This window comes from Scyliorhinus canicula, chromosome 3, assembly GCF_902713615.1.
Source record: "Scyliorhinus canicula chromosome 3, sScyCan1.1, whole genome shotgun sequence".
Classification (NCBI taxonomy): domain Eukaryota; kingdom Metazoa; phylum Chordata; class Chondrichthyes; order Carcharhiniformes; family Scyliorhinidae; genus Scyliorhinus; species Scyliorhinus canicula.
The window spans coordinates 214,287,049-214,299,646 of NC_052148.1; the positions used below are offsets into that span (position 1 = coordinate 214,287,049).

Below are 12,598 nucleotides of genomic sequence, written 5' to 3' on the forward strand. Positions count from 1 at the left end.
CGGTCATTGACCTTGGCAGTTGGGCTTTCTGAGTAAAGGGAGTGGTGCCGATCAGTCTGTGGCTGTACCGGTTGCTTGATTGGAGTTCTATTGTCCTGGGAAAATGGGCATTAAAATGCAAACAAGCGGGGGTTTCAATCAGGCTTGGTTACCTGTGTTTCAGATACACATAGGCTCTGCATCTGTCTGAGTCCTGGGTTGGCCATAATTCCCATGGTCCTTTGCAGATGGCCATCTTAGATGGCTACAAAACCTGAAAGAAAAAAGACCACACATTAAAAAGGAATAGGAGACACACATTTTCAGCAGACATGATCAATTTTACAAAATTAGGTGATCTACACATTGAAAATAAAAATCTTATAAAAAGTACAATAGCTTTGATTGGATACATCACTTTGAAAAGTGATATCTAAGAAGTTTGATCAATCATGCTAAAAACTCACAGGTTTTACTTTTAATAGGATTTGTCAGATTTTTAAAAGGCCCCATATTAAAAAGTCAATGGCTTTCAAGGTATAAAATGGTATGGCCCACCTTATTACTGTAATTCATGAATTGTGAGGAGGCTCCTTTGGATGAAAATACAGGTGTAACATTTAAAAGCATAATTAATTCAGAAGTATTGGGCAAACCCTCAGGAATAGCATCGGTTCACCCATCACAACTTTTAGAATAGCATGTAATGCAATCTGGGCGTTGTGCGCCTTTCCTCTATCCAGTAGTGGTGAATGCTGAATCTGGTGGCACTACTGGCATTGAAAAATCCAACCCATGATTTAATGTAGTTTAACAAATGTTATCGAAAGGAGAGAGAGGCAGAACTGAACTCCTTTATTCTCTTATCGTCTGTCTGTAAACTTTTTGTTTAAAAAGTAGGCTGTGATCCTATTCCAAAAACCCTTTCGTTGTGTCATCAATCTTTAAAGTGGCTCACAGCAAACTCTCTTAGGATTAAATTGGAAGTTTTGTTTATTCACACATTCAAACCCGGGGGAATGATCATTACAGCACACACACACGAGTATACAGTAAGGGCTTTTGCAACAATTAAGAAATTTTAAACATATATATTTTTATTCAAATAAGGACATACATAACAACATACAATCAATCAACAACAAAATAAACAAAACACAATCCTCCTAATTTGAGATTTTCTGTCTTATTTCCATTAAATCTTTCTCTTTTTCCCTTGGGGTATTTCCAACTATCAATAGTTGGAAATACCCCAAGCTGACCAAATTAGTCTTAACACTAGCTGTGAGGGCTGTTCATAATAATCTAATCCATGAGATGAATGTTGGCTCAAATCCGAACTTATCGAAAACCTTCAGCAAATAACTCCACTCAACCCGATCAAAAGTTTACTCTGCATCCATACCACAACCTCCAGTATCTTATTCTGAGACTATGTCATATTAACATTTAATAGACGTCTGATATTATTGGACAACTGCACCCTTTCACAAAACTTCTCTGATCTTCCATCACCACATCTGGAACAACTCTCTCCAGCCATAGTGCTAAAACCTTTGCCAGAATTTTGCTATCTGGGTCGGGATTCTCCCGCAATTGGCGGGCGGCCCGTACCAGCGCCAAGAGCGTCGTGAACCATTCCGGCGTCGGGCCGCCCGGAAGTTGCAGTATCCTCCACACTTCCGGGGGCTAGGCTGGCGCTGGAGAGGTTGGCACTATGCCAACCAGCGCCGAAGGGCTGCTGCCAGCTGGCATGAGTTGGCGTATGCGCAGGACTGCCAGTGTGTTCTGGCGCATACGCAGAACTGCCGCCGTGTTTCCTGAACATGCGCAGGGTGTTTCTTCTCCGCGCCGGCCATGGCAGAGCCTTACAGAGGTCGGCGCGGAGGGAAAGAGTGCCCCCACAGCACAGGCCCGCCCGCAGATTGGTGGGCCCCGATTGTGAGTCAGGCCACCGTGGGGGCCACCGTGGGGGCCAGATCCCCCCACGCCCCCCCCCCCCGCGGAGGACACCTCTAGACGACCGACAAGGCAGGTCCCGCCAGGATGGACCATGTCCATTTCACGACGGTGGGACTGGCCGCAAATGGGCATCCGTTCGGCCCATCGGGGCCCGCTGCCAACGGCCCCCGACCAGCGCGACGCGATCCACGCCCCCGCCTGAAAACCGCCGGAGAATTCGGCAGCTGCCGTCGGAGCGCCGGGGCGGGATTCACGCCGTCCCCTCCCGCCCACCCGCCGATTCTCTGACCCGGCGGGGTGGGGGTGGTGCCGGGGGGGGGGGAGAGGGGGGGGGAGAATCCCACCCCTGTATTTAATAAGGAGATGGGCCGGTACAATTCACATTCCACTGAAATCGACATCTGAGTAAGTGTGGTCGATAATTCCCCCCTTAACAATGAAACAGAAACATATTTGAAAGATGTGGGGCCAATACTGTCGCAAACTGTTCATAAAATGCAATTGAAATCCATCTGGACCCAGCGCCTTCTCTGGCTGCACTGTGCCAATTGCCTTCATCACTTCCTGTAACTTCAGTGGAGCATCCATGTACTATCATTTCTCTTTTTCAACCAATCCCTCAAAAATCTTCTAATTTCTTCCCCTCGCCCCGAGTCAGATTTGTACAATCTCTCATGATTCAAATACTTTATTAATACGTTCAGGTGTTGTTACCAATTCTCCTCCTTCTTCCCTCACTTGTATTATTTCCTTTGTGACAACTTGCAATTTATGTACGAGGATTCGGCTAGTGTTTTCCCCATAGTCATATAAAACACCCCCTGCTCTACGAAGCTAATTCACCGCCTTCCCTATAATTATTAAATTGAATTCCCCTTGTAGTTGTTTCCATCCTGCCAAACGTTCCCTGGTAAGAGTCACAAAGTACCACCCATCCACTTCCAGAATTGTATCAATGATGCGCTATCAATTACGACGAGACGAGAGTAGAGAGTAATCGAGGCTTTATTACGCAGAGATGTGTAGCCTCCTGCAGCTGCTGCCGAAATGGCTGCAGCTCGGAGAGCCCACATATTTATACTCCGTCTACTGGACGGAACAAGCAGGCAGGGATTTACCCGCTTACCTGTAGTACAGGGGCCTTACCGTAATACCCTCGTATGCAGTATACACAATACAACAGTGGTCACTACCACATTTACCCCCGTTTGAAAAAGAGTCCAGCGGGGGTGGTGGAAACTATTTACATACAGGTTGTTTAATATTTGAGAAAGAGGTGACAAATTTAGATGGTCGGGCGCCTTGATCCGCCGTTGCGAGCGCCGCAGTTCTGGTGGTGATTCAGGCGCCGGTTAGATTGTCGGTGACTCCGGGAGAGTGTCGGCCTCATCTTCATCCACGGGTGGGACCAAGGGGAGGGCAGAGCATCCTGGAGCGGGTGCTGTGGTGGGGTGTGCTGGGGGTAGGTAGGGTGGCACTGGGGCAGAGGGGATGTGTGTAGGGACCCAGCTGGTGCCAGATCCCTGAGAGAGACTGTGTCTTGGCGGCTGTCGGGGTATGCTATGTAGGCGTACTGCGGGTGCGCCTGGAGTAGCTGTACCCTCTCAACCAAAGGGTCCGCCTTGTGGAGCCGCACGTGCTTGCGGAGGAGAACAGGTCCTGGAGCTGCCAGCCATGTTGGGAGCGAAACCCCGGAGGTGGACTTCTTAGGGAAGGCAAAGAGATGTTCGTGGGGAGTTTCGTTAGTCGCAGTGCACAGGAGCGACCGAATGGTGTGAAGGGCGTCGAGGAGGACATCCTGCCAGCGGGAGGCCGGGAGATTTCTGGACCGTAGGGCCAGCTGGATGGCCCTTCAGACCGTCCCATTCCCCCGCTCCACCTGCCCGTTTCCCCAGGGGTTGTAGCTGGTCGTCCTGCTCGAGGCAATGCCCCTGTTCAGCAGGTACTGACGCAGCTCATCGCTCATAAATGAGGATCCCCGGTCGCTGTGCACGTGGGCGGGGAAACCGAACAGAACGAAGATGGTGTTGAGGGCTTTGAGGACGGTGGCAGATGTCATGTCGGGGCATGGGATGGCGAAGAGGAATCTTGACTACTTGCGATCACATTGAGAAAGTACGTGTTGCGGTCGGTGGAGGGGAGGGGCCCTTTGAGGTCCACGCTGAGGCATTCAAAGGGGCGGGAGGCCTTCACCAGGCGCGCACGGTCTGGCCGGTAGAAGCATGGTTTACACTCCGCGCAGACCTGGCAGTCTCTGGTGATAGCCCTGACTTCCTCGATGGAGTAGGGTAGATTACGGGCCTTTATGAAGTGATAAAAGCGGGTGATCCTTGGGTGACAGAGATCGTCGTGCAGGGTGCGGAGTCGGTCCACTTGTGCGCTGGCACATGTACCTCGGGATAGGGCATCGGGGGGCTCGTTGAGCTTACCGGGATGATACAAAATCTCGTAATTGTAGGTGGAGAGCTCGATCCTCCACCTCAGGATTTTATCATTTTTGATCTTACCCTGCTGTGTGTTGTTAAACATGAAGGCAACCGATCATTGGTCAGTGAGGAGAGTGAATCTCCTGCCGGCCAGGTAATTCCTCCAATGCAGCACAGCTTCTACGATAGCTTGGGCCTCCTTTTCAACAGAGGAGTGCCGAATTTCAGAGGCATGGTGGGTGCAGGAAAAGAATGCCATGGGCCTGCCTGCCTGGTTGAGGGTGGCGGCCAGAGCGACGTCTGATGCATCGCTCTCGACTTGAAAGGGGAGGGTCTCGTTGACCGCGTGCATCGCGGCCTTGGCGATGTCATCCTTGATGCGGTTGATAGCCTGGTGAGCCTCGGCCGTCAGTGGGAAAACGGTGCGGTGAATGAGTGGGAGGGCCTTGTCTGCATAGTTAGGGACCCACTGGGTGTAGTACGGGAAGAACCCCAAGCATCATTTGAGGGCCTTTGGGCAGTGGGCGAGGGGGAGTTCCATGAGGGGGCGCATGCGATCAGGGTCGGGCCCTAGAACTCCGTTCTGAACTACATAGCCGAGGATGGCTAATCGGTTAGTGCTGAACACACACTTTTCTTTGTTGTAGGTTAGGTTGAGGAGTTTGACGGTGTGGAGGAATTTGGAAAGGTTAGCGTCGTGGTCTTGCTGGCCGTGGCCGCAGATGGTGACGTTATCCAGGTACGGGAAAGTGGCCCGCAGTCCGTACTGGTCAACCAATCGGTCCATCTCCTGTTGGAAGACCGAGACCCCGTTAGTGACGCCGAAGGGAACCCTAAGGAAATGGTAAAGGCGGCTGTCTGCCTCAAATGTGGTGTACTGGCAGTCCGCCTTGCGAATGGGAAGCTGGTGGTAGGCAGATTTCAGGTCCACTGTCGAGAAGACCCGGTATTGTGCAATCTGATTGACCATACAGATATGCAAGGGAGGGGGTACGCGTTGAGCTGCGATAACCGATTGATGGTCTGACTGTAGTCAATGACCATCCTGTTTATCTCCCCAATTTTCACCACTACCACTTGGGCCCTCCAGGGGCTGTTGCTGGCCTCGATAATACCTTCCTGCAGCAGCCGCTGGACCTCAGACCTGATGAAGGTCCTGTCCTGGGCACTGTCCCATCTGCTCCTGGTGGCAACGGGTTTGCAATCCAGGGTGAGGTTTGCAAATAGGGAAGGTGGGTCGACCTTAAGGGTTGTGAGGCCGCAGACAGTAAGGGGGTGGTAGGGGCCCACCAAATTTCTGGGTTAGGCTCTGGAGGTTTCACTAGAAGTCCTGGCCAAGTAGCAAGGCAGCGCAGAGGTTGGGGAGGACGTAGAGCCAGAAAGCCGCTGAACTCTACGCCCTGGATGGTGAGGGTGGCGGTGCAGTACCCCCAGATCGCCACGGAGTGGGATACGGAGGCCAGGGAGATTCTCTGGTTGGTGGGGTGTACCGTGAGGGAGCAGCGCCTCACCGTATCGGGGTGGATGAAGCTCTCCTTGCTCCCGGAGTCCAGAAGACAGGATATCTTGTGCCCGTCGACCTTCACTGTCGTCGACATGGTTGCGAGGTTGTGCGGTCGGGACTGATCGATCGTGATGGAGGCCAGACGTGGCTGGTCGCCCGGTTGTTGCAGGCGATGAGCGGCCCAATGAGGTGCCTGACGAGCAGGGGTGCTGAGGCGCGTAAGATGGCGGTGCCCATGGGCCGCACGTGTGAGGCGAGCAAAATGGCGGCGCCCACGGGCCGCATGAGGTCTGAGGCGAGGGAAATGGCAGCGCCCATGGGTCGCACATGGGGGTGCCGGGGCAACAGCGGCGACTGTGCGGGCCTGGCACACAGCAGCAAAATGTCCTTTCTTACCGCAGGTCTTGCAGAGCGCACTCCGTGCCCGGCAGCATTGTCGGGGGTGTTTGGACTCTCTGCATAAGTAGTACGTGGGTCCCCAGGGGTAGTTTGGCAGCCGCGCGGTGCAGGCCTGGAGTTGGCTGGGGGAGCTCACTGGTGGGGTCCACGATGCCCAGGAGGGTTGGGCCATGCGGTCGGGGGCACACGCCTGTATATTGCGATAGATGACTGTGAGCTAGTTTCTTGGTCGCCGCGAGGTTGAGAGTAGCCCTTTCTAAGAGTTGCTGGCGGATGTAGGCCGACCCTATGCCTGTAACAAACGCGTCTCTAAGCAGCAGGTCAGAATGTTCAGCGGCTGAAATGGCCTGGCAATCGCAGTCTCTCACGTTGCAGGGCACACAAGAAAATCAGACTCACCGGGGAGTTGATGCTGCGTGGAGAGGAGGTGCCTGGCGTAGATTTTGTTGGTCTGCTGAGTGTAGTTCTCCTTCAGTAGCGCCATGGCCTCAGCGTAGATCGGCGCGTCCCGGATGAGGGGAAAGATGTCTGAGCTCAGCCACGTGTAAAGGATCTGGAGCTTCTGTGTCTCTGAGGGTGGCTCATTCGCAGATCCGATGGATGCTCGAAGCAAGCTAACCAAAGTGCGAAGGCCGACTTGGCATTGTCTACTTGAGGGTCCAGCTGCAGGCGATCAGGCTTGATGCGGAGATCCATTGTTTTAAAATCTCTGCGTGATAAATTGATGCACTATCAATTACGACGAGACAAGAGTAGAGAGTAATCGAGGCTTTATTACGCAGAGATGTGGAGCCTCCCGCAGTTGCTGCCAAAATGGCTGCGGCTCGGAGAGCCCACACATTTATACTCCACCTACTGGGCGGAGCCAGCAGGCAGGGATCAACCCCCGTACCTGTAATACAGGGGCCTTACCGTAATACCCTCGTATGCAGTATACACAATACAACAATGGTGACTACCACAATCAATCAATTGTTGCCTCTCTGATCTTTCCATCTTATACCTATGTTCTTTAAATGCAATCATTTCCCATTGTACCACTGCTTTCTTAACAGCAAAAAGAGCTATAAAAATGGATATCAGTTCATGTGATTGCCAGAGTTCACAAAGTCCAAATTCAGATGGTTCCCTCAAGGAGAAGTTACATTTCAAGCAGATTCCTGGCTAAAAACAGAATTCCTTTAAGCATGATGGTGATACAGTGAGATGAGGTTGACATTCAGGAGCCTGAATTTTACGTCGAGCCCCCAGAACTCCAAGAGTCAGCAGGGAACACATCCCCAGTGACTCCAGCAGCGCCAATGCCATTTTACACTTAAACGAGTATTGACTGACATAAGGCAGGACTTCAGACCCTCACTCAGGAGAGCTACTGGCCAATCAGTGGCTTCCAGATAAACCGGCCTTGAGGAGGGCTTGTTGCTGGTTGCTTGGCCAGCCTGGAGTCCTGCTGACTCTTATTTGCAGGTTGGAGTTAAAAAAGCAGACCGGCCTGCCTCTGAGTTCTCAACTGTATATTAAGATTTCAAACATGTCACTCAAGTTATGTGATCTCCTTCCAAACAATAATTTCATTAAAAAATGTTTATCTGGTGTCTGTATCTGGCTTTTATCTTATGGTTTATAATGTCCCAGTCATTAGTCTCTGAAAGAGTTATTACCCATAGTAATAACCCTGTTCTGAGTCGCTGTTATCTTGGTAAACCTTTGGACTCTACTATAGGGGTGAGTTTATATAGATGCAAATGACGTCCATTTTCTTTCAATAGTTCCTTTTTGAAATGGAACGTAACAGTTCCAGGTGTGAGATTCCACAAAAGCAACATATCAGAGCATGTCTCCAGTGGTAATCCATATAATGTTCAGTGGTCAAGTTACAATTCCTGATCCCAAGTTACTTTTGCCCACCATCTTTTACATCCTAAAAGTTCATTTTTAAGTCAGCAAAAAAGAATAAAGTTCGATTGGCATAGTTTGTGATTTCTTTCATGTCTTTGGGACCTGTCACAGAAGAGGGTGATTAATGAGCCAAACGAGTCAGCTAACTTCACAATCAGAAGTAATTTGACTGATCAAATGTGTTGTTTTGATTTAAAAAATCTTTGTCGAGCTATCACAAGGTATGTCACCTACATTGGAAAATTGAGAAGGACTTATTGTAAACGAAACACCTGCAAATGAAACCGATGGAAGAACTTCAAGCCAGCTCAATCAGCATTTTACTGGAAGTTGCTGCCATGTAATTCCTGGCACCTTACTGCGTTCAGAATCTCAAGATTAACTACATTAACACCAACCAGAGGTTATTAATGGAATTGGCATTTACCAGATTGAAGCAAATAATCAATAAACATTATTCACCCATTTCCTCTGAAGAAGGATGTACAATTGTTATCAATACTTTTACTGATGTCTGGTGGGAATCATAGTGCAGATGTAAAGTCAATATTGGGTCTGCAACAAACATGTGATCCAAAAGTATCCATTAGTGTGAGCTCCACCATTAGCCGTGCAGTGGATGTGATTTTACACAGATGCTTGGAGACAAGGAATCTATTAAGTATATAATTGTAATTAAACTGCAGCAGTTCCCAGTGTTCACCCGTAAAATAAATACTGATATCATTTTTGACTTAATCATCTGGCATGGAATTGAAGCAAAAAGTCCAACATTGACGACCATGACAATACTACTGCCAAAATGGTAAATTCAACACAGACCTGGGGACTTCTGCGGCGATTCCATGTATTTCTCCTGCGGTTTCCACCAAGCCTTCAACAGATGATTGGGATTGCTGCTGTGGAAATTCTATCAAAGCAGAAGACAAAAATAGATCAGATTTTTTATATGATTAAAAGCTTTGAATATTTTTGTGATGCGTTTGTGGGATGTTGGTGTCATTTATTGCCTATCCAAATTTCTCTTGAGAAGGCAGTGGTGAGCTGCCTTCTTGAACTGTTGCAGTCCCTGTGGTGTAAGTACAGGGAGTGCCAGCAGCAGTGAAGAAATGGCGATATACTTCCAAGTCAGCATGGTGAGTGGCTTGGAGGGGAACTTCCAGGTGGTGGTACTTCCTTATGTCTGCTGCCCTTGTCCTTCGAGATTATAATGTCCATGGGTTTGGAAAATACTGCCTAAGGAGCTTTGGTGAGTTCCTGCAGTGCATCTTGGAGATGATACATACTGCTGCCACTGTACATTAATAGTCGAGGCAGTGAATGTTTGCGCATACATTGGTGCCGTTACAGCATTGGACACCTATAAGTGTTACCTTGGAAGCTCATAGCTTAAAGATTTGACACTTCAGAGTATTGCAGCTCTAAAATATACCCTGTTCATAGGACAATGTGTCCAAACTCAACAAACCACAGTCTGTTAACTTAACAATTAGCTATCTGACTAATTCTGAGTGAAAGGAAATTAGCAAGAAGTATCAATAAGGAGTGACCAACAGACTGCCAGGTGATCATACTCCACATTTATTTCAAAATAGTTGTAACTCAAAATCCAACACATACCACAAAATTGACCAATCAAGTAATGTTTTAAACTGTTTTCATCACAATGTTCATTCTTTATTGATACAGAATGAATACCATAAAAATTGACCCTGTTCTCAAAAATATCACAAACATATGTCTATTTGCATACTAAAGTAACCATGGTCAGCAAATGAGGGAAGAAATAATATAAAGTTAGAAGAAAAGATTTGTATAAATGCAAGGAGAGTATAAACTCAGGAGACTATGAGAGCTCTGAAAACAATAGAGATATAAAGAAATTAACAAAAGTTGAAAAATAGAAACAGAAATTTTGTAAGGGATATCAAATTTAAATGTATTAGTGTTTATAAATATATTAAACCAAAGAGAGTGATAAATGTGGACCATTAAAGATTAACACAGCTGAGATTATAATGGTTTGACACTTGTTAATAATACTAATACAGACTTTTTAGTTGAGTAGTTACTTTTTTATTCATTCCAGGAATATGAGTGTCACTGGATAGGCTGGCATTTGTTGCTCATCCCAAATTGCCTTTGAGAAGGTTGTGGTGAGCTGCCTTCTTGAACTGCTTGAACATAACAGTCCATGTTGTACAGCACTGTTAGGGAGGGAGATCCAGGATATTGACCCAGTGACAGTGAAGGATTGGTGATATATTTCCAAGTCAGATTGGTGTGTGGCTTGGAGGAGTGTGGCAGTGTTCCCATGTGTCTGCTGCTCTTGTCCTTCTAGATGATATTGATCATGGGTTTGGAAGGTGCTACCTGAGGAGCCTTGTTGAGTTCCTTCAATGCATCTTGTAGATGGTACACACTGCTGCCACTGTGCATCACTGGTGGAGAGAGTGAAGATTTGTGAATGGGGAGCCAGGCAAACGGGATCGTGTTAAGCTTCTTGAGCATGTTGGAGCTGCATTCATCCCGGCAAGTGGAGAGTATTCCATCACGCTCCTGAGTGGTGCCTTGTAGATGGTGGACAGGCTTTGGGGAGTCATGAAGTGAGTTACTCACTGCAGGATTCCTCATCTCTGACTTCCACTGTATTTATAGGGCTGGTACAATTCATTTTCTGGTCAATGGTAACCTCCAGTATAAAGACAGTTGGGGATTCAGCGACGGTAATGGCATGCAATGTCAAACGTTCAATGATGGATTCTCTCTTGTCGAGATAGTCATTGCCTGGAGCTTGTGTGGCACGAATGTTACTTGCCACTTTTCACCCCAAGCCTGAATGTTGTCAAGGTCTTGCTTCATTTGGATGTGGACTGCTTCAAGAACTGGACAGTATGCGAGCTTGGGCTGTCAAATGGCAAGGAACATTTGCGCTTGAAATTAATTTTATTGCCAGTGAAATATTCATTAGAACAAAAGGAATAAACTATGATTGCTTTGTGTAATAAAATGGAACCACCAAATCCAGTTATGAGGTTTCTCATGTCAATACATATTTATTTATTGTATCTTTTGCTCTTCATGGCAATGTTTCCAAAATGTTACTGATGCGTGTAAGTTAACTGATAATGGAATGTTACCAGACATCTGCCATATGTGATACCTTGATAACTTGTGAGTTAATTTGATGTAATAGTCTTGTGAGCACATTTATTGTGAATTGCATGGTTGGGCCTCATTCGATGTTTACTTTAGCGTGAAGTATTTATTGTTGAAAATTAAAACATACCTTAACAGTCGTGAATCTATGAATGAAAAAGCGCAAATCATGATGGTCATCCACAATCATCTCTGCTGTATTATAAAAGGCAGAATTTCCTTCTGTGTGGTTTTCAACACAGCCAGCCCCCAAAGCACACCAGCGTACCACCTATTAGTGCTGGTGGCAGGTCCGTTGCATTTTGAAGGCCGGTTCTCATTGTCATAGGATCAGTAAGCAGAAAGAACAACTAGGACAGGTCGCCAGCACCAGGCCATTGTGATATTGGGAAGCCTGGTCAGTCTGTATGCTCGAAAGAAAGTAGAAGCAAAGTATTGCAGGTGCTGGAAATCTGAAATAAAAATAGGGAATAATGGAGAGAGAAACAAAGTTAAAGTTTCAAGTTCAAGTCTAAAATGACTCAGAAGGAACTGGGTCTGGGGATGGCTCTGTTCTCAATGGAAGGAGGTAAAGGGGAGAAGAGAGTAATGGTGGAGTAAAAATAATGCAGCAGTGGCCTAAGGTGTAATTGGAGCTGATTTAGCTTAGTTGGCTCGACAGTGGGTTTGTGATGCAGAGTATGGACAACAGCTTGGGTTCAATTCCTGTACTGGCTGAGGTTATTCACGAAGACCCGCTTTCTCGACCTTTCCCCTTGCCTGAGATGTATTGACCCTCACATCACCACATTAAATCACCACCAGTCACCTCTCCCCCTTAAAGGGGAAAGCAGCCTATTGTCATCTGGGACAATGGTGACTTTACACTGACACATTTGTGGAGCTCAGAGTTTCACAAAGTAAAACCTAGCTTGTGAAACATCAACTGAAGCTGGGTGTGCACACTCGTGTCTCGAGTTAAATCCGAAAACAATATTTGAGGTTCCTAATATGTCAGGAATTCCAATTTGCCTTATTGAAATTACCTATCATATGGCTAGGGTAGGCATGCTGGCCATTGAGAGGTAGGCCTGCAGCATCAACCACACTGTTCATTGGAGGAGAGTGGTAAATCATCCCTTTCTACCCATTGACTAGCCTGAAAATCTGAATAATGGAAAAGCACTGGCACCCAAGGATGTCTGTTAATAGTGTATTGGTACCAGTATGTTTTTATATTTCTGTGTAGATAAGGGAAAACTCTGTGTGTGTGTGTTTGTGTGCGTACGTA

The 12,598-nt window shown here is 47.4% G+C and overlaps 1 long non-coding RNA gene across 1 annotated transcript; it reads right to left on the bottom strand.

The window, feature by feature from the left end:
- Positions 1-216: 216 nt before the first annotated feature.
- LOC119963751 lies at positions 217-11,691 on the bottom strand. Its single transcript, XR_005460149.1, has 3 exons — positions 11,459-11,691; positions 8,992-9,079; positions 217-253 (listed from the first exon to the last, which is right to left on the bottom strand). It is a non-coding gene; the product is annotated as an uncharacterized LOC119963751 (long non-coding RNA).
- Positions 11,692-12,598: the final 907 nt, after the last annotated feature.